The 19126-nt window shown below is 46.3% G+C and overlaps 1 long non-coding RNA gene and 1 gene segment (V, D, J or C); one reads left to right on the top strand and one right to left on the bottom strand.

The window, feature by feature from the left end:
- The first annotated feature begins 304 nt into the window (after window positions 1-304).
- The window catches only part of LOC309355951, a 74193-nt gene continuing 55371 nt past the window's right edge, over window positions 305-19126 (top strand). Inside the window, exon 1 of the long non-coding RNA XR_014162662.1 lies at window positions 305-373. This is a non-coding gene — a long non-coding RNA (uncharacterized lncRNA). The remainder of the gene's footprint in view (window positions 374-19126) is intronic.
- LOC309355992 (Ig gamma chain C region-like) lies at window positions 6048-12879 on the bottom strand. The segment is given in 5 exons: window positions 12861-12879; window positions 11499-11801; window positions 9857-10183; window positions 8162-8485; window positions 6048-6522 (listed from the first exon to the last, which is right to left on the bottom strand).

Consider the following 19126-nt stretch of genomic DNA (forward strand, 5'->3'; position numbering starts at 1 on the left):
TGTGCCCCCTTGGTGCTGTCAGAGTCTCCCACAGCTAGGGTAGACTGGATGCCTGTGAGCGAAGGGGGCATGTTGATGAACAGGCAAATAATGCAACAGCACATGGAGTGGAGAGGAGGCCTGAAGCCCTAAAATAGGGAGGGTGCAGTGGACGTAAGGACTGAGGGTACTCAGGCTGCCGTCCTATACATAGCTATTTAGCAGTAAGTCCCTTTGAACCCATAGGGACGCGGGTGGCACTGTGGTCTAAACCACAGAGCCTGGGCTTGCCAATCAGAAGGTCAGCGATTCGAATCCCCGCCATGGGGTGAGCTCCCGTTGCTCGGTCCCAGCTCCTGCCAACCTAGCAGTTCTAAAGCACCTCAGAGTGCAAGTAGGCAGGAAGGTAAACGGTGTTTCCATGCACTGCTCTGGTTCGCCAGAAGCAGCTTAGCACATGCTGGCCACATGACCTGGAAGCTGTACGCCAGCTCCCTTGGCCAATAAAGCGAGATGAGCACTGCAACCCCAGAGTTGGTCACAACTGGACCTAATGGTCAGGGGTCTCTTTACCTTTACCCTTTGAACCCAGTCAGAGTTGACATGCCGAAGCTCCTTTCTCAAGGCTTGTGCATCTGTCTCCAAACTTTATAAATCACAGGCTGGGTGGGAGAGCTGGTTCCTCCTTGCTGTACCCTCCCCAGCCCAAGCCCACCACTTAGGAGCAAGAGGGTACTTTAGTTTTGTTCCCCTTTTGCTTGGTAAAGGATTTCTCACCCCCCACCAACCGCTGGGTTCCTATGTGCCTTATAGGGTTATGAGCTCTGGACTTCCCATGCCTAAGACAATCCCCCAGAAACTAGTATTCTGCTGCCACCTTATCAATACTAATATCCCTTTGTCCCAGCCTTGATTGCTTAGCCAAACATGAGACGTGGTGTGAACAAACCAAAACTTTATTAGGGCAGTAAAAGCTCGATGTTCACAGGTACTTATACGATGTTGCACATAACAGAGCCTGGATATTTTATATCATGTGTTTATACTTCTATTAATAGCCTATCCTGCCCATTCAACCCATTGTTCCTCAGCTCCCAAACCAGCCACCCTTCATCATCCCTCTCCAAAATCCCAAGACACACACACACACACACACGTTCTAACTATCACACTCCACCTTCAACAAATCAACATAAAAACATACCAGCATTCCTTCTCTCCCTCTCCCTTTGTGCACATCTTACATTATATAGTACAAAAAAATCCCTCCTACAGAACATTTACCAAGTAGTACGTAAAATACAAAGCTGTACAGTTCAGTTACATTGGAAAACACCACAATCTTCTTTACAGTCACTGTGAAAGACATGTTTAAAGGACCAGTAGAAGGGCTTCATCTCCATCTGCCAAGGAGGAGAAGAGGCCGAAAGAGAGATTAGGGCGTTCCCACTGGAGAATGAGCCCTAAATCCAGCCAGCGACTACTTCTTTGCACCCCATGAGGTGCAGGGAAAGAGTTCCCAGGAAAATGTTTCTAGGCCACTCTTTGGCTAACGTTCTTATAGTCAGGGCCCAACGACTGCTTCTTCAGGAGCATCACAGTGGAGAAGAGCCATTTTACCTGTGGGAAGTAATGAGAGTGGGGATAAAGGAAGACATACACCAGGAATGAATACAGAAGAAAAATATGCAAGATCTACTTGTTCTTAATTCCTTTCCCCTTCCTATCTCCTGCCAGTGACGGTTTGCAAGGTATTGTATTTTTCGCTCTATAAGACACACCAGACCACAAGACGCACCTAGTTTTTGGAGGAGGAAAACAAGAAAAAAAAAATCTGAATCTCAGAAGCCAGAACAGCAAGAGGGATCGCTGCGCAGCGAAAGCAGCAATCCCTCTTGCTGTTCTGGCTTCTGGGATAGCTGCGCAGCCTGCCTTTGCTCCATAAGATGCACACACATTTCCCCTTACTTTTTAGGAGGGAAAAAGTGAGTCTTATAGAGCAAAAAATACAGTATATTTATGTGTTTATTTACACATAACAACATGTCAAAAGAACAATGAGAAGAGTCTTGCTGGAGCAAGCCTTTAACAACGGAGGCAGAACATATCCATTGCAGTTAGTAGCCACTGATAACCTCATTTCCCATGAATTTGTCTTTTAAAGCCTTCTAAGTTGATGGCCGTTGCTACCTCTTGCTGGAGCAAATTCCACATGAAGAACTATGGCCTTTGGGCAATGAACCATAAAACCATTCCTTGCCATCTTTCCCCATCCCATTACCCTTAACTTGTCTTTCCCACCAACAAGTCAAATATTTTTGACTTGTTCTGATTTTAGTGGGATATTGAATGGACTGTTTGACACAGTATACATGTAACGGTATAGGCTCATTCTTCTACAGAACCATCCAGTAATTTACAACTAACAGTACAAACATCTCAGCATTATCCCTTTGTCTTTTCTCGTCTTTCTATCCCTGATGTGTTTATGCTGCCACCCTTCCTCCACCATTTAAATGCAAATGTCGATATATAATATCCCTTCCCCTCTACTCACTTTGAACAGTGTAATGGTGGCACTATAACAAACACTGAGGAGGAAGAGAACAAAGAAAATGAAGATGGTTCGCCACAGGCGGTCCAGTTCCTCCTCTTTCTCATCGCTGTAATCATCCATTGTTGACACAGTCACCTCTGTGAGGGGGGAGAGAGAGAGTCGTCAATTCCTGTATTCACCATAAAACATTCCCAAGCTCCACCCACCACTAATGTCTATACCCTTTGTAATCAACACAGGCTGCAGAAATCTCAAAGCTACCTGTTCCGAAATTTGACTGTAATTTCAGGTAGAAATGTATGAAACCTGCAGGGTGGGAATTCTATCATAGTGCATTGGTAAGGTAATTCCTGACCTAATGCCAGGCTATGGGTTGCCATTTAAAAATCCACTTTCCCCATTAGATTCTATCTGCTCCCATTTGTTTGCCAAGTCTCCCCTGTCCTTAGTAATATAGATACAAGTGGCAGGTATTAGCATGCATGGACATTTCACTTAGAGTTATTCTGATTCATAGGTTCTACTCAGTAGTACTGATGTACTATTCTTATATTTCTTCTTATTCTTACAGTCTAACATGGACTACAAAACCTATAACGTATGAACTGCACATCTGCAAGATCATCTATGGCCTACATAACAATAAATGTCATCTAAATTTTGAAATAGAGGCTTGGTGTTAGAGTTTTCGTAGCCCAGCCTGTTCACCCCAGGTAATGTTTGTGCCTAGTTCTTCAGAGTAACTTCAGCCTCTCTCTCTCTCTCTCTCTCTCTCTCTCTCTCTCTCTCTCTCTCTCTCTCTCTCTCTCCTTATTTTCTGAGGGACATATAGAAAGGCCACACAGTGAGCATCATGGTTGATTGGGGCTTTGAATCTGGTCTTCTAACCACCCAAACCAAACGCTAGCCAGTACGCAAAGCAGGCCACCTGTTAACATCAAAGTATGGAGTAACCAGCAAATAGGTGTGGGTAGGGAGTTGTGTTCATTTCATGTGTAGGTGGCTGAGGCCACATCATTGCAGCATAATTGGGGCAAGAGTCAAAACAAAATAAAAAAAAAATCCTTCCAGTAGCACCTTAGAGCCCAACTAAGTTTGTTATTGGTATGAGCTTTCATGTGCAAGGTATCTGAAGAACTGTGCATGCACACGAAAGCTCATACCAATAACAAACTTAGTTGGGCTCTAAGGTGCTACTGGAAGGATTTTTTTTATTTTGTTTCAACTACGGCAGACCAACACGGCTACCTACCTGTAACTGGGCAAGAGTGTTTGAGTGGAGATTTGGGCTGCTGAAATCCCCCCCCCCCGATTTTTAAGATCACTGCTCAAAATGTCAAGAGATTTTGAGGCAGCTTATCTTTTTGTTTGTATGTGTTTGAGTGGGTGGTTCTGAGGTGATCCCAGACTATCTCTGTGAGGGGAAAAAATACCCCCCATTGTATACCTGCGTGTCATGATTGGGTCAAAGTGCCTTCTCTAACATATTATCTCTCACATCCCACCCTCAATGTAAGGCCAGTCCAATAATATGTCCTGAATATTCAGTGAATTCGATTTTCTCTCATGGCTCCTTATCCATCTGACCTATTTGCCAATCTATCCAAAGCTTGGCTCAGTTTGCTCACTCATCCCAATCAGATTTAGGGTCTATTCTTCTTCTTCTTCTTCTTCTTCTTCTTATTATTATTATTAATTGCTATCATCATTATCATAATTATTAATTTCAATTTCCAACAGATGGGATCCTAACTGTCACTTGGTTTTTTTAAATAGTTAACACCCACTTTGAGGGATAAGTTTTGTAGGGACCCGGGTATGTAGTCCTGATGAAGATCACCTTTCCCTGTGGCTGCTCCTTGTCCCTGTTATCACATTTAGTCTGGCTCTTAGAGACTATTCTTTGCTCTCAGGCAATGCAGGTGTGGTGCATTTTCTTAGTTTCTTCTGCTGCCTCCCTGAGATGAATAATCTGGACAATGTGAGTTGATATGAAGGAAAGCTATATATTGTTGATGGTGAGTGTGCATGACTGTTGCACCAGATGACTGCTGGTTACTTTCTGGCCCTATGGCTCCCTTACTCCTCCTCTCTGTCGAACTATCTTTCCCCAGGATGCCTTGCCTGCTCCTGTACTTCCAGCTCCATATCTCTGTCCTTGTAGCAGAGAACATACCTTGCACAGATGGTAGCCAATGCTAGTCCTACTCAGAGTAGAGCTATTGAAATTAATGGACGAGTGGTAGTCTTATTCATTAATTCCAGTGGGTCTGTCTGCTGTGAGTAAGGCTAACATTGGATACAGCAAATATCTGTAATTAAAACTGTCATCATGATTTTGTCTCGGTTTCTTTTAAAAGAATTCATGAAAACATTATGTAGAGTTTGAAGAGCTGGAGCTGGTCAGAGTGACCAGCATTAAGCTGAGAAGGAAAGCTGATCAAGACTCAATAAAAGTCAGCTTATTATGTCTTATAAGATATATCCAAAACAAGAAGACAGAAGAAGAGAAGGGCAACATAAAATAATTTCCCACCAGTCGTCTGCAATGGGCAGAATACATTTTCACATCAAGAAGACAAAATTAGAATATGAGGCTTAGGCCTTGAATTTTTAGGACTGTGGCAAATTTAGAAATAAATTTGCTCATTTCCCCAGCCTTTTTATTTTTACTCCCTTGGGGTGTGTGTGTGTGTGTGTGTGTGTGTGTGTGTGTTTCCAAACATGCTCCCATTTCTAAATCTGTTGCTTCTATTTGAGCTACCCAAGCCTTGTTAGCATCTTGGACCTTCTTGACTTTCTGGTTCCCTTGCCCTGCTGCTGCTTCAGTTTTGCTTGTTTACACTGTCCTCCACAGCTTCTTTTCCTGCTGTAATATCAGCTTCTAATACACAGAACACTGAGTTATAATACTGTTTCTGGGTCTGCAGTGAACTCCACAGCTCTGCCACAACTGACTAGTTTGAACCATTGAGGAACAGAGGCCTGGTGCCAGTTGACCAAAGGAGGGAGCTGCTGGTGGTTGCGATGGGAGAGGTTGAGGGGGATCTGCAACAGAATCTTTGTGGGAGAGGAGGATACATAAATATAAATAGCTGTTTTCAGCACCAGACATTAAAAGGAGAGCAGCTTCCTGTGTATGGACATGTACAGAGGGAAGCCAGTGTGGAGCAGATGACAGGATATTGGACCTGAGCCCAGTGGAATTTGACCCAGATTCAAATCACCATTTATCTAGATGAAGCTCACTGGGTGTCTTTGGACCAAATCCCTCTCACTTCTGGCACATAACAGAGGCCTGTTGTGAGCAGTAAAACTTCACATATACTGACACCAGACCTTTGCAACCTCCCCGCTCCCCATGGCATAGCTCTGATAATGGCGAATACATTTTGCTTCCCATATCATGAAGACCCACTTAATAAATCCATTCTCTCCTTGCTTTCCAGAACACACCCACCCCACACCAGTCATTGATTCTCCTGCAAGTGACCACAACATGGGATATATCTGAGTTAGTTCTCTTTTATTCAGCCATAGGCCAAACATGCATGCATGGCAGACCTTTACAGAGGTCATCTGACAATGCTAGAGGAAAATCCGGGAGAGGCTGAAGAGGATACAGTGCCATAGGAGGTATGGCCATCATTTTTTACCCTGGGATTTCTCCACGGTCCTCTGGGTGAACTTCATGGGGAGGGCTTCGTGGTAAACTATGCAAGTGAAAGGGGTTCCATTGTTCCAGTCAGAGAATGGGATTGTCAGCTTGCTGTAGATGAAGTGGGAGTTGTTGCTCTTGTCCTTCATGACCGGCGTGTTGACATGGTGATCTTCAGGCACGGCATTGTGATTCTTCAGCCACTGGATAGAAACTTCTTTTGGGGTGAATCCTGTGACCAGGCAGGTGAGCGTCAGCATTGGTGGCCGAGCACGGATTTCCTCATTGTGTGGGGAGAAGAGGAACACCTTGGGAGCCTTAATGTCGCCTTTTTTGGGGTGGGGGAATGTATGAGAGAAAAGATGTGCCAGCAGTGATTAAGATTAGAACCAATTAGTAGATGCCACAGTACATTCCCAATAATGATCCCAAAAGGCCCGTCATACTATGTGAAACTGCATGAGGATTTCCCCAGAGACTACCTGTGCTCTTCTTTCTGGTCAGGAAACAGTGCTCCCCCCCCCGGGGGGGGTATTCAAGGGTACACAGTACTAACACCTTTTGTTTTGTCTTTAAAAAGTGTGACACTTACTGTAATCACTTAATGGTGAGTAATGACACTTATTTTTCTAGAAAAAAAGCACTGCTTGTCTCCATGATATACACAGGTACCCCGTTTCTGGGCACAATTCAAAGTGTTGGTGCTGACCTTGAAAGCCCTAAATGGCCTCAGCCCAGTATACCTGAAGGAGCATCTCTACCACCATCATTCAGCCCGGACACTGAGGTCCAGCTCCGAGGGCCTTCTGCCGGTTCCCTTACTGCGAGTTACAAGGGGCCAGGCAGAGGGCCTTCTTGGTTGTGGCACCCGCCCTGTGGAATGTCCTCCCATCAGATGTCAAAGAAATAAACAACTATCTGTCTTTTAGAAGACATCTGAAGGCAATCCTGTTTAGGGAAGTTTTTAATGTTTGATGTTTTATCATATTTTTAATATTCTGTTGGGAGCCGCCCAGAGTGGCTGGGGAAACCCAGCCAGATGGGCAGGGTATGTATGTATGTATGTATGTATGTATGTATGTATGTATGTATAAATAATAATAAAAAATAGAACAGCTTGGCCTTCTCTGGCGGCATTCACATTCATAAATAGCACAGCAAACAAAGTTTTAGAAATTAATCTATCCATATTGCAATTCCTGTTACAATTTGAATGTCATGGCTTCTCCCCATGAGAATCCTGGGGCTTGTGGTTTGGGCAGGAGTGCTGATTATTATCTGCTAAATGGTTTGAAAAACAGTTTCAAGTACAGTAGACAGAGTAAATCCTCAACAACAACATTAACGAGCTAGAATGCATTTAGCTGAAGCCCTTTTGCATGTGGACCTGGGTAGGAAGAAGTACAACATGAGTTGGGCTTCTTCAAGCTGGATGAATACATAAGATACCAAACTGAGATAGCAGAGATTTTACACAGCCTGCTTTCTTTTAACAGATATACAGAGGGGGCCCATAACACAGAGAATCCTAGTATTTCCTGAGAAGGTATTGGTATGCTCAAATTCCCACATTGTTCTTTCCAGGTACCTCCTTAAATGTACAGATTAGGCCACCAGTGAAAGGATAATGTACTGCCCTCAACAGAAGTGGCTCAATCCTTCATCTACCTATCAATAGACAGATTCAGGGGTTAGAAGGATCCTTAGCTGGAGATGGAAATAGTCCCAGTGTTGCCTTCTGATAAAAAGCATGCATTGCAGGTTTATCAAGCACCATAAAAACCTGTGAGCAGAGACAAGTGTAGAATGATTGTGCAAACCCACCAGACTGTGTGAGATTGCAAAGTGTGTCCGCAGTATAAATCACAGATAAGCCAAGTGGTGCTGTGTGTTTAAGTATTCTCTTTCCTGCTGGAACACAAGGACACCAGCCCCAGGACAGGAGACCAACACTGTTTCCCTCTTACCTGTCATCTTGGCAATGGTCCTATTGATGGGAGCAGCCAAGCTTGGATATTCCACCTTGCAGGTGAATTCCTCACCCTGCAGCCATGTTGAGACAGGGAGGGAGCTGGTCGCGGTGTACTTTCCATTAAGCTCTTCTTTCACTTCCAATAAACCTGGGCTCACAGGTCCTGAATCTGCCCGCGACCAGCTGACTTTCAGCCCGTCTGCATTTTCCAGATTTTCCACCACACAGGTGAGCGTAGGGTCTCTGTTTATGTACAAGTCTTTTGCGGTTGGGGGCATGATTCGCACGCTAATGCCAGCGGAGGGGCAATCAGTATTATCTGGGGATACAAACGTCATGTTACTTCTCCAACGGCCCCTCCCCTCTCTGCTGTTTTAGGGGCTTGCATACACCCTGTTAAGAAGGGCAGTCATTGATGCAGAGTAAAAGGAATCAATAACCAATCAATAATCAATCATGTGTTAAAGGAAAGAAGCTGGCATTTGGTGCCCTTGGGTGGCCGAGAATCAATAAAAGCTCCATATTCCATTGTCAGTAACCAAGCAAAAAATAAAATAAAATATAGTTAAAATATAGAATAAAATATAGTTCCCTTTCACCCTCCATATTCCATTGTGAATAATGAGCAGGAACAAACAGTTCCCTGTCACCCTCCTCTACAACATCAGCTTCTGCTATCAAGACCACATTGTTTTATGTAGGAGAAGGCACTGAGTCAAACTACATGTTGTAGAGGAAGGAAAATGTCCACTGACCCCACCTCCCTGGAGAGGATAGCATATTTGCCAAGACTTTTCATGGACATTTGCGGCACTCTGATGTCCACTGCACTATGTCTTCCCCGAGTCCTGCTTCCAGTAGAAATGGAAAATAACTACTCTGCCATTAAGGTCATGTGTACATTGCAGTCAGTGGGGAAAGGTTTATTTCAATGGGCCATGATAGAAAGCAGTGCATATGTATGTATGAATGTATGTATGTATGTATGTATGTGTATGTATGTGCATGCTGTGTGTGTGTGTGTGTGTGTATGTGTGTGTGTGTATATAATGTATACACACACACATACATACAGTGGTACCTCGGTTTAAGAGGACTCACAGGTAAGTTCCACCCTCTATTGTGTGGGCAGGGCGGTCCCACCCTACCTGGCTAACTCCCCTGGCAACACCCCCCCACTGTGATTGGTTAACTGTCCAGGTATCCAGCGTGGGAGGGGGCAAAGCCAGGTTTTTAGGGAGCTGTGTAGGATCGGGGGGGGGGGGCTGCACGCAACCACACAAAAAATGCCCCCCATTTGATGTGGGGAGCGGTCATTACGAACAATTCGGCTTACGAACTTCACAAAACCTGAAGTAGTGTCCCGTTTTGAGAACTTTACCTCGGTCTAAGAATGGAAGCTGAACAGTGGAAGGGCACTGGCGGCAGGAGGCCTGATTAGGGAAAGTACGCCTCGGTTGAAGAACGGTTTCGGTTTAAGAACAGACTTCTGGAGCGGATTAAGTTCCCAAACCGAGTTACCACTGTGTGTGTGTGTGTATGAATTAGGAAGGACACTATCTTGAAATGCTTAGCACTTGAGAGGACCCTCAGTAACCTCGAAGCAGTTGTCCTCTTCACCCCTGCATTCCAGTCCATGCCCACCAAAACAGAGGAAAACACAAGTGCCAGCTTAGTCAACCTTTCCTACCTTGACATATCTTGGCTTTGCTTTTCAGTTTGGTTTGGGTTGCTTCGTGGAACACCTGGCAGTGGTAGGTATTCGCAGCCTGCCAGTCTTCTTTGCTAACATTGACTGTGCTTGTGGTACTGAAGGTGTACCCGTGGGCATCCTTCCTGGGCGGTGCTGTGATCGATGATAGCAAGCCAGGTTGCCCACCCACTAGCCACTCTATCGTCACCCTGCTGGGGTAGAAGCTGGAGATAATGCACAGCAGTTCAATGGTGGAATGCCTGGGATCGCAGGAGGAATGGAGCAGGCGGACTTCTGGGACCACTGGTGGTTTCACAGGAGAGTCTGGAGGGGTATAAGTTATGTGAAGGCAGGGATGGGTTAACTTGTCAATTTTCATTTCTCTCAGTTTCTCCCCCCCCCCCATTCTCCATATCTGTATGCAAATATTTCTAAAATAAGTACTTATGAAAATTCATCTGCATTTTAATCTATTTTTTCCCCTAACGTGCTGTCTTTACATAGAATCTTGCCTAATATAAACATTTTTGCTAAGCAGTGCTCCTGATATAATGCATTTTTATATGTTATTTATACTAATATATCCATTTTTGTTCACACCTTTCCCTAGTAGATGCATTTTTGTACACACTAGTTGGCTGCAGAACTGCTTTGCAAAATTCGGATAAGTGTGAATTTGAAAGGATGGCTGTGTTTTCATTCAAGTGTTGTGAATTAGGTTGATTCATATTTAAATCTGAACTGATATTCTTCCCTATCCATATGTGAGGGGAATTAATACCTTTTGTCTGTGATCTACCCTGCTTCCCCATGTCTTAGTGATCTTCACTTTGCTACCTATTTCCCTCCCCATGTCAGCTTTGAGGTCTAAGTGGCTACTAGTTCATCTGCAACTCACCTCTTTTGGTTCTCCCCACCCTTTGACATGCTGATCCCAAAGTTATGAACAGCCTCACCTTCTCATCAAGGCACTTTCCGCCCACTCCGTAACCCTTTTCAAAGCTTGCCACCCCCCTGTAGCTATCATGCTTTGCCTTGGCACAGGGCGATCAATCCTAACCATTCCTTCCAACATTACAAGTGTGTGGGCCGAAGGAACAGCCAACCACCCCAGAACTTAAGTCATTTCACTGGTTCTGCAGGTTGACAACTCATATAATGAATTAAAATGAGGGGTCATGAATGCCATTCACATGTGTGTGTATGTTTTGTGCTTTGGTAACATTGCTCCAAAGAAGAATTATCTATAAATGGCCACAAATCCCTCTAAATCAATCTAACCTTGAAATGTATTCCAAAAAGTTGCTGCTGGATGATGCTCCAACAACTGAAATCTGAAATGCTGCAACCCAACTTTTTCTTATACGATTGTTGGTACTGAATGGAGGATTCCAGACTCGTTCTCTCCACTCCAACCCCTATATTTCATTTGTAAGGCTTGTTGGGCAGATACATTTTTTTCTTTTTGGTGGTGCCTGCCATGCTTAATGTGCCTTGGAATGAGACAATAATGCTACCCCAAAATATTGCATCTATTGCCCCTCTCTCTCCACCCAAGTAATTTACTTTCTTTAACCACATTGATTGCCCATTTGAGAGTTAAAAAGCAAGCAGATAATCAAGGCCCAGAAAGACTCACGCTCAATGTCCTTGTTGGCTGTGAAGCCGGTAGCTGCATGTGTGACATTGCATTCAAACTTCTCCGATTCCCAGGTGCTGGTTGGGATGGTGAGCTGGCTGGTGAGAGTGTAGAGGCCCCTGGATGAATCCAATAGTGCAGGGAAGGTCTGGATGCCGCTGGAGATGGCTCCCGAATTCCACTGTACTGTGACCGGTTCAGGAAAGTAGCCAGAGACCAGACAACCTATGGAGACCAGGGAGGCGGTAGAGGAGTCTTGGCTACAGGGAGGCAATGGGAAGACCGTCGGGGCTGTGGCACTTGCTGCAATGAAAGAGAGCAAAAGACATGTTGAAGATATGCTGTCCAGCAAATGTGTGTTCCATGGGCTGAGTGTGGGTTACACAATATCATTGTCTCATTCCTGCCCTCATCACAACATAGTAAGTGGTAATAAGTGTCTCTAGCACCACATCCATGCCAACTCAAAAATAGAAACTATAATGCTGGTGGTCAACAAGAGAGATTTAAAGACTCTCTCAAGGCAAATCTAAGAAAATGTAGTATACACATTGACAAGTGGGAAACACTGGCCTGCGAGAGCTCCCACTGGAGAACATGCTTTACCAAAGGTATCACGAGCTTTGAAGACACTTGAAGTCAGGATGAAAGGGAGAAATGTGCTAAGAGGAAGGCATGCTTGGCAAACCCTCACCATGATCATTTCCTCCCTGGAAACCTATGTCCCCACTGTGGAAGGATGTGTGGATCCAGAACTGGCCTCTACAGTCACTTATGGACCCACTGTTAAAACCGTGTTTATGGAAGACAATCTTACTTGGCTATGTGTGATCGAAGAAGAAGAAGAAGAAGAAGAAGAAGAAGAAGAAGAAGAAGAAGAAGAAGTAGAAGAAGAAGCAGCAGCAGCAGCAGAAGCAGCAGCAGCAGCTATGTTCGGGCCTGGGCAGAGCTTGTCTGATGCCCTGGGTGGGATTCTTCTTAGAATTAAGTTATGAACTCAAACAAAAAAAGCAGCTGGTACCTGGCTTAACCCTCCAAGACCTGGAGTGACTGGTAGTTTCTTTAGGGAATAGTTGTCCTGGAGTTCTCTACCATTTATAGCTAATTTTAAAGTGTTTTCCCTTACACAAGTTGACAGTGACTTCCCTGGTCAGGAAAACCATAGATATGTACATTTCACTTCATCACTCTGCTCACTCATATGTATCTCCCAGACCAGTAAGGAGCCCTGTCACAATTTCTATTAAGATCTTATTGATACTAGAAGCAAATCCTTTGCTCTTGGAGCCAGTGCTAATAGTAAGAGCCATAAAGGGGGCTGGTTGCCTCTATCACAAACATTATTTGAGACAGCACATTTACCTGAAAGACACTGGGACATGCTCAAGTTCATCCATAAAAGTAAAAGTAAAGGTTAAGTACCCCTGGACAGTTAAGTCCAGTCAAAGGCGATTATGGGGTTGTGACACGCATCTCGCTTTCAGGCCGTGGGAGCTGGTATTTGTCCACAGACAGCTTGCTGGGTCATGTGACCAGCATGACTAAACCACATCTGGTGCAACCAAACACCATAACGGAAACCAGAGTTCACAGAAACACCGTTTACCTTCCCACCGCAGCGGTACATATTTATCTACTTGCACTGGTGTGCTTTTGAACTGCTAGGTTGGCAGGAGCTGGGACCAAGCAGCGGAAACTCACCCCGTTGTGGGGATTCAAACGCTGACCTTCTGATCAGCAAGCCCTAGAGGCTCAGTGGTTTAGACCACAGTGCCACCCGCATCCCTCAGTTCATCCATAGTTCTGCTATTGCCAACAAGTTCCAAACCTACTGGGCATGAGGAATGCTGCTTAATTGATCTCCTGGCCATTTGTTTGAGAGAGGGAAGGTATCTATTGCACCAAAGCAACAGTTTCAAACTTGTTTTCTTAAGCACGAGAGCTAGAAACTCTCTTGAAAATACTGAAAGCTTAGGATGCCGAATTATTTGTAGAATACAAACAGCACCCACCAACTGGCTGATTCTCTCCAAATTTGCCAAATGCTAGACACCTGTCCTTGAGCTGCATTTTTGCACTGTTATTCAGTGAATTCCACATCAAAAAAATTTGGCTTCAAGTTCTTAATCTATAACCAAACCATATACATTTTTATTTTGAAGTCTACATTTATTTATTTTAAAAAAAGTTGTGGGGGGCGGTCTTACATCCACGAAAAGGGGGCTTTGTGGTTTATGGAAAGCGGTAAGAAGGAAGCGTGTAGTTTTTGCCTAGTTTTCACTGGTGGCAAAACTGTGTCTGGCCTAAAGGAAACAATGTCAGGGAGGAAAAATTCTAGCAGCAGGGTGGGGAACATTTGTAACCCAAGGGTCTCATTCCATCATGAGCAATGTTCTGGGGGCACATGCTAACTGGAGCCATGTTCAAAGTCAAAAGGAGCAAAGATGAACAGAGCAAAAGATGGAACTCTTACTTTTGCACTTTCTAGCTGCAGAAAATTCAGAGGATTCTGTGCACACATAGATTCCCCTATCCAAGTTAAGCAAGAACCAGTATCACAATTCAAGGACACTTCCCAACCAGGCAAAAAACACTCAAGGAATGGGATGTGATAAGTCTGGGGAGGGTTGTAAAAGCTGGACAGAGAGAATGGAGGGGCAAATTTGTCCCCTAAGCATGAGGTGCCCCATTTCCCCCTGGTTCACTAGTTGAACAGCAACAGTGCTTTTTACAAATAATGCAGGTTGGGGGAAAAATGAAGGCATATCAGCCATGTGTTATCTCTGAGACCTAGGTCTACTACCTCTGTGGGAACAAGGCCTTGCTGTCCGTTAGAGGATACAGAGCCTTAGGCCAAGAGGGTGCTGCCGGACATCTGTCCCATGAGAAAAACTTCAGGTTTCTCAACAGCTTGCAAATTGTAGACACATAGCCAGTTCCTTTCCCTGCACAGGTTTCACTCAGAAAGTTAGGAGGGGAAGCTTTTCCTGCCATGATGGGAAAAACTTTAACTGCTTAGATACCTTGTTTCAGGAGTAAGACCAAGGAAACAGCCGTGTGTCTCTGGTGGCTGACTTAACAGGCAGCATACATAATAAAACAGACTATGCAACAACTCAGTAAAATGATAACATCAAGAAAAGATAACCCAGCAGTAGATAAAATCCAGGCATAAAATGGGACTGCCCAGCAATCTTTAAAAGCCAAGGAGGTGCAAATATTGTGAGAAATCCTGAGTCCAACAACATGTTCTCAAATGCTGAATGTGAGCGACCTCAGCATGTGTGAGTGTTAAAGATGAGGTGTGTGAATCACTGTCCACACAGAGATGTTTAGAAGTCTTGGGGATGCTGCTGAACAAAAGGAACTCATAATTAAGACAGTTTCAACAAGGCCCATCCCAAAGGCAAGGCAGGGACAGTGCTTTGCCAGAGACAAGTTCCAGAAAAGAGGAACCATTCCTGTTAAATAGTGACAACTGCCAAACATGTCCTTCTCTAGCTACAAGACCTGGGATGCCTTTCAGCCCCATGGAACTTCCCTTCTGACGTTGCACAGGCCCCCTCCCCAGTCACCCACATCTTGTCTACCTTCCCCTCCTCAGCCAGAGCTGATGATGAAACCTAGGAGTCCCAGCACATGCTGACTTCAGCTTGCAACCACTGGAAACCACTCTCCTAATGTGGGGAGTCCATGCTTGTTTTAAGCTGTTCTGCTCCTCTCTCCTCCCCCAGAAGCATGAGCTTCCCCAGGGCTGCACCAGATACCACATTCCTTGTTCTCTAAACCACTCAACTACTCTACTCTTCTATGGCTGGGTCCACACCTCTGTCCTAACCAGCTTGGTCCCACTCATCCATTGCAGCCCACTCCAGAGAGAACCCAGGGCTCCTGTCTACTTCAGCCACTGCAGCCTAGCAAACCTTAGGGGTCTTTTTGCCCCAAAGAACATTTTCTGAGCAGGGAACTTAGGCTCCTCAAAGACGCTTGCTTCCTAACCCTCTTGTTCCTTGGCTGAGCTTGCAATTTCAGGTCTCGAGAGATGAAGCCCTAAAGCTACACATTACAGCTCGGGCATCGGACAGGCATTCAAGTAGCCCACTGGCTCCCCCACAGCCCCGTCAGCTTCTCATCTGGTTTCCCTGAAGCCAGACCCTGAGCTGAGAGCCAAGCTAAGGTAGCCTTCTTGATTCATGACAGCTTCCTTGAAGCCTAGTATTCAAGTAAGAATTGGGGGATCTCCAGGCTGAGATTCACGCCTGGAGCAGATCCAGCCCCCATGAAGCCTGTTACTCATTTGAATGGTCAGGAATTTCCAAGTTGAGCATCAGGCTTGGACCAGACTTTCAGAAAGCACCTCCTGCTGTCTACCAGCTTCCTACATCTGAAGGGTCAGGAACCTCCTAGCCCTCAGCCAGCCCCTGCCCCCTGGTTGCTCCCTTTTGGCTTCTTGCAGCCTGCTGTGGCTCAGGAAGTTTATGGGTCTCTCAGTTTGACACTGGGCTTGGCACAGGCTTTATGATACTTTCTTGCTCCTGAAGCCTGTTGTGGATCTGGGAGGCCAAAAGCACCATAGATGAGCGTCAGGCATGGGGACAGGCTTTCAGGCAGTTCCTCTGCTCCCTGCCAGGCTGGAGCCTCCTGCTCATCTGGGTGGTGGTGGTCAGAAATCTGCCAGCTAAGCATCTGAGTGGACTTCCAGTCACCTTCCTTGCCAAATGAAGCCTAACATTCTTCTGGGAAGGTTGGGAGACTCCCAGCGAGCATCAGGTTAGAGCAAGCTCTTCAGTCAGCCCCTTGTTCCCTGCCATCTTCCCTGAAGTTTGCTGATTGATAGTACCTCCCAGCTGAGCATCAGGCTAAAAGCAGATGTCCAGAGAGCTTGCCGACTGCTTCCCACTAGCTTATGTGAAGTCTTACATTGATCAGAGTTAGCAAGAATCTTCCAGCTGTTTGTTAGGCTTTGGACTGGCTTCCAGGCAGCCTCCCACCTTGCTGCTCCCTACTAGCTGTTTTTTGTGAAGCCCAACACACAGCTGGGTGGTCAGAAATCTCTGAGTCGGTCACTAGGCTTAGGGCAGCCATCCAGGCAGTCTCCCCTCTCAGCTGCTGCCCACCAGCTTTTGTTAATTCTAATGCTCAGCTGGATAGTCAAAAGTCTCCCAGCTGAGCTTGGGACAGGCATCTAGGCTGTCCCCCTCTCCTGGATGCTCCCTGCCAGCTTTTGTGAATGATAGCACTCTGGTGGGTTGTCACATACCTTCCAGTTGTGCACCAGGCATCAGGAAACCCCACTGGCTGTTTCCTACCAGCTTTTGTGACTCCGAGCACTCAGCAAGGTAGGCAAGAAACTCCTAGCTGAGCATTATGCTTGGGGCAGGCATTTCGTCAGCCCACCCAGCTGCTTCCCACAAGCTTTTCTGAAGTGCCACTCAAACTTGGGTGGTCAAGAATCTCCCAGCTGAGCACCAGCTGCTCCCCAGCACCTGTATAAGCTTTAGCACCCAACTCCCTGTAGTAGCTTTACACTGTGGGCTGGCTTCAGCCTTCCTATGTGCGCCAAGATCAGCTTCCTTGAAGTAGGTATTGAAGAATCTCCCAGCTGAGTATCAGGCTTGGGACAAGCTTTCAAGTAGCTCCCCTGCTCCCTGAAGCCTGCTGTTCATCAAGGAGTGGGGACAGTAGCAGAAATCTCCCAGCTAAGCATCTGGCTGGAGTAGACTTTCAACCACCCTCCTCCTTGCCAGATGAAGCTTAATCTGAAAGTCAGAAAACTCCCAGCTAGGGATTAGGTTAAAGCAGGCTCTCAGGCAGCCTCTTGTTCCCCACCAGCCCAATCAGTCTGCTGATTTTCTGATAAGCCAAGTATCTCACAGTTGAGCACCTGGTTTTTGCCATGCATCCACATAGCCCTCCCCAGCTTCTCAGCTGCTCCTTCCCCCGGCTTATGTGAACAGCTAGGTGCCAGGCAGGCACCTGGGCAGCCCACCCACCTGGCAGCACCCGACTAGCTTTTGTGAAGCCTAACTCTCAACTGGGTGGTCAAGAACCTCCCTGTTAAGCGTGAGGCTCAGAGCAGGAATCCAGGTGCTCTCCTCCCAACTGCTCCCCACCAGCTTACATAAAGCCTGGCATCCAGCTGGGTGGTCAAGAATCCCCCAGTTGAGCACCGGGCTTGGAGCAGGCCTCCAGGAACCCACCCAGCATTTGCAAAACCTTACACATAGCCCTGCTTCTCAACTGATTCCTCCACCAGGAAGACCAACAGCTAGGTAGGTGGCAAAAAATCTCCCAACTGAGTGTGCGGCTTGGGACAGCCATCCAGGCATTCCCTTCCCCACCAGCTTTTGTGAATTATACCACTTGGATGGGTTGTCAAATACTTGTGCCTAAAGCTTGCTGGAAACCTCTGAAGCTGCTCCCTACAGATTTTGTGGCTCCTAGCACACAGCTAAGTAATCAAAAAACTTCTAGATGAGCATTGGGCTTGGAGAGGCATTTTGGCAGTCCACCCACCTGGCTGCTCCCCTCAGCTTTTGTGAAGCCTAGCTCAAACTTCGGTGGTCAAGGATGCCCCAACTGCGCATCAGGCTTGGGGCAGCCCTCAAGGCAGCCCCACCGGCAGCTCCCAAGCACCTATAACACCTTGCATTCAGGGCTGGCTTCAGCTTTCCTCTGCTCCAGGATTAGCTTCCTTGAATCCTAATACTGAACTAGGTATTGAACTGTACAGCTGTGCATCAGGTGGGGCATAGCTCCAGTTTCCCCCTCTCCAGGGTTCATGAAGCATACTGCTCATGTATGAAGCCAGGAGTCTTACAGCTGACATGGATTTTATAGCACTCCCTTGCACTTGTCCAGCTTGTTGCAAGCCCTAGTGCTCAGCTGGGTTCTTGCCATCATCCAGCTGGGACAGGCTTTTGGGTAGCTCCATTCCTCCCCATCGGCTTCCCATAAACCTTGCACTCCTTCAAGAGAGCAGGATTCATTAGGCTTGGAGTAAGCTTTCAGGTACCTTCCCTGGCCCACTAGTTTAAAGCCTGCTGCGGTGAGGTGAGGAATTTCACAGCTGAGCACCTGACTTTCAGTCTCCTCCTTCCACCCAGCCAATTCCCTGGAAGCCAAATGTTCATTGGAAAGTTGGGAAACTCCTAGCATTTGAGCAAGCTTTCAGGTAGCCTTCTTCTGCCCAACCCACCTCTTTGAAGCTCAACATTCCTCTGGGAACTCAGGAGTTTCCCAGTAGACCATGAGGCTTCAGCCAGACTCTCAGGTAGCCCCCTTGCCCCCCTCCAGCTTCCTAGCATAAACCATAGCTTGGATGCAAGAAGCAGCTTGGCAGGTAACCCAGCTGGGATCTAGCTGAGTAACAAGCCTGGGAGAAGTTAGCAAGGAGCCCTGGGGCTTTTCTCACCTACCTTCTTAAGGCTTCTCTCTTGACTGAGTGGTGGGAAGCTTCTGAGCTGAATGTGGCACTTGGGGAAGGTTCATGTGCCCATGTTGCTGTAGCCTGACATTGGAACTTAGGAAGCTTCCTTATATTGAACTCAGCATTGCCTACAGCATTGCCTGGCAGTCCTCCTTGCCTCATGAGCAGCAGCTCCAAGCTCTTTCTGCTCCCCCCATCT

This window comes from Podarcis melisellensis (assembly GCF_964234715.1).
Source record: "Podarcis melisellensis genome assembly, chromosome: 13".
NCBI lineage: Eukaryota > Metazoa > Chordata > Lepidosauria > Squamata > Lacertidae > Podarcis > Podarcis melisellensis.